A 3,541-nucleotide genomic window follows, 5' to 3' on the forward strand; every position below is an offset into this window, starting at 1 on the left:
AGAAAAAAGAAAAAGAAAGAAAAAGAAAAAGTCCTATTTACTATTTAATTTGCATTCATATAGTATCAACAGTACACAGAACTCCACTCATATTATACAGATGGGTAAACTGAGGCTGGAGAGATGGAGTGATTTGCCCGTTTTTCAGCTGGTCAGTGGCAGAAGTGGCTAATTCCAACAGCGGGTGGTCCTGACTCACATCACTCTGCTGCACTGTCTCCTCACCCCTTCCCTGTTCATGGGGACCGGAGATCCTTCCTTCCTCCTGGACGCCTGAGTCACACACACCTGGGGGTAGATCCAGAATGGTGAATTCATGTGGAGCAAGTCCTGTCTGTTCCCTGAACCTTGCTTTTCTCATCTGCGAAAGGGACCCTGCTGCACAGCTGCGGGGACTAGGTAGTGTGGCTGCCCTAGCTGGCCCTTCTCTGTGGCATCTGGAGTCACTGACCCTTGTTCTCTGCCCACACTTATCATTCTCCTTTGCCAACCTGTCTTCCAGGGCACCTCTCAGGGTTGTTCCTGTTCTGTGCTCGGCAACCCTGAAAAGAGGGAGCCGTGACCTCTCCTTTGAGGTCCAGCCCTGATCTCCAGCTGTCTCCTGGGAAAGTTCAGGGGAACCAGAATCCAACTCATGTTTAACCCTTTCTCCACAAAATGCACCACACCCTCGAGATGGCACCATCAAAAGCCTCCCTCTTATTCCTCAGAAAACTTGGAGTGGAACCACCATTTGACCCAGCTATCCCACTCCTCGGTTTATACCCAAAGGATTTAAAGTCAGCATACGACAGTGACACAGCCATCTCAGTGTTTATAGCAAGCAGCTCAATTCACAATAGCTAAACTATGGAGCCAAGTTTGGTGCCTTTTAACAGATGAATGGATCAAGAAAATGTGGGGTATGTGTACAATGGAATATTACTCAGCCTTGAAAAAGAATGAAATCATGACATTTGCCTGTAAATGGATAGAACTGGAGAGTATCATGCTAAGGAAATAAGCCAATCCCAAAGAACAAAGGTCAAATGTTTTCTCTGATATGTGGATGCTAATTCACGATGGGGCACTTGGGAAGAGTAGTTCCTTGGATTAGGCAGAGGGGAGTGAAGGGAGGGGAGGGGATGGGATTGGGAAGGACAGTAGAATGAATTGGACATCATCACCCTATGTACACGTATGAGTTCACCACCAGTGTGATCCTACATCCAGAAGGAGAAGGTGTCCTCCATTTATGGATGATATGTCAAGTGCATTCTGCTGTCATGAATAATTAGAACAGCAACAACAAAATTCCTCCCTCCTCCCAAGCCCTCTGTACCCCCCAGCCCCACGAATTCTTCCCAAAAACCTATTCCAGATTTCTCCTGTTCTCTCCATCCTTCATGTCTCCTCTTCGGGCTCCTTGGTCACACTTTTCTATCGCTCCCTAGACAGCAGCAGTAAAATGAAGAGCTGACGATGTACCCTCTCGTAAACACCCTGCCCCCAAGAATCCCTACCTCACACCATATACAACCATCAGTTCCTGGTGGACCATAGTTCTGATTGTGATAAAGGGAACGGTAAGACTTTTAGGAGACAATGGTACAGATTATCATCTTGATGACTCTGAGCTAGGAAAGAATTCTTTCATTTTTTTTTTTTAGTTGTTGATGGACTTTTATTTAATTTATATCTTTATATGGGATGCCGAGAATTAAACCCAGTGCCTCACCACTCTACCTCTACCACTGAGCCACCTCCCAGCCCTTTTTTGTATTTTATTTAGAGAGTTGCTTGGGGCCTCACTAAGTGGCTGAGGCTGGCCTCCACTTTGTGATCCTCCTGCCTCAGCCTCCCGAGTCACTGGAATTACAGGTGTGGACCACCACATCCGGCTAGGAAAGGATTTCTTAAACAAGATGTTAACAATAAATAAAAGAAACTATGGATCAATTTGACTACATTGAAATTAGTTGTTTTTGTTCGTTAAAGGTTCCAAAAGAGAAATTAAGGAGACACTCTGGGATTTCAAAGAAGTTCTCTTGCAACACATGTGATTGACAAGGGATGCATATCCACAATATATAAAGAGTTCCCAAGAATCAACAAGAAAGGGGTTACCACGCAGGGGCAGAGAAGACCTCAGCAGGTCATCTGCTGGACATCAAATGGCGAGTGACTGTTGCTACCAATGAGCCCTGTGTAGTAGGTTCCCAAGCTCCTGCAACTGCCATCTGACCCCCGCTTCATCCTCTCTTGGGTTCAGTTCTGACCTCCTCTTTGCGTGACCTTACTGGATTCTGATGCTGCTAACACTCTCCATGTGCAGAAGGAGAAGTGGAAAGCAAGTGATCACGGCAAAGCTGGGAATGGACGTGGGTCTGTGTGGCTTTGGGACTCCTGACCCCACATCACACGGAGGGGAAGTGACTCAGCGCAGCTGCTTGGGTTCTTCCCTCTGGGTTTTCTCTGTGGTTTTCTCTTCTGTCTGCCTGATACAGCTCAGAGGACAGGGCAGTGGACATGACAGTGAGGAGTGATTCCTAGGAATGTGCTTCTGTTCTGGGGCATCTGGGTCATCGGAGCAGTTTCAGGGATCCTTTCTCTATTTGTATAACTCAGGGTGACCTGCAAAAAAGACTCACAATGGCTTTCTTCCCTTCTCCAGGCAACCCCAGCACTGGGAGGTGAGGAGGACCACCACGGTCCACTGATTCCTGGCCACCAGGCTCAGAACTGGACACCATCCTGTGCTAGGTGTGGTGGCATCTGCCATCCCAGGGATTCAGGAGGCTGAGGCAGGAGGATCACAAGTTGGAGGCCAGCCTCCGCCACTTAGCGAGGCCCTGAGCAACTCAGCAAGACCCTGTCTCTAAATAAAATATAAAAAGGGCTGGGGACGTGACTCAGTGGTTAAGCACCCTGGATTCAGTCCCTGGGACCAAAAAGGAAGAAAACAAACAAACTGGAGGTCCTCCTGACTCCTGCCTTCCTCTGGTCTCACGTGAGAACCTGGTCCTGCCAGCTCGAGCTGTTCCTAACGCATTTATTTCTCACCTCCTCCACTCAGGTTTCCTCCTGGCTGGGGGATGTGGGAGCCCACCCCTCCCTCTCCTCCTCAGTTTTCCATTCTGTGGCCCAGAGAGATCTGAGGGAGAAGAGTGGGGGTCTTCCCCTACTCAGACCACCTCACCAGAGGATTTTTTTTTTTTAATTTGGTACCAGGGATTGAACCCAGGGCTGCTTAACCCCTGAGCCACATCCCCAGCCCTTTTTCTATTTTATTTAGAGACAGGGTCTCGCTGAGTTGCTGAGGGCCTCGTTAAGTGGCTGAGGTTGGCCTCCAAGTTGCGATCCTCCTGCCTCAGCCTCCTGAGCCACTGGGATTGCAGGTGCGCAGCACCAAGCTTGGCCCCCAGTGGCTTTCTTTGACATGCTAAATGGCTCCACACATGCAAACACAAATGTACACACTCGTGCATGCACACCGACACACACATTCACATTCACCCACTTGTGCACCCCCTCACACATATGCACATACATACATGCCTAC

Source organism: Sciurus carolinensis, chromosome 19, assembly GCF_902686445.1.
Source record: "Sciurus carolinensis chromosome 19, mSciCar1.2, whole genome shotgun sequence".
NCBI lineage: Eukaryota > Metazoa > Chordata > Mammalia > Rodentia > Sciuridae > Sciurus > Sciurus carolinensis.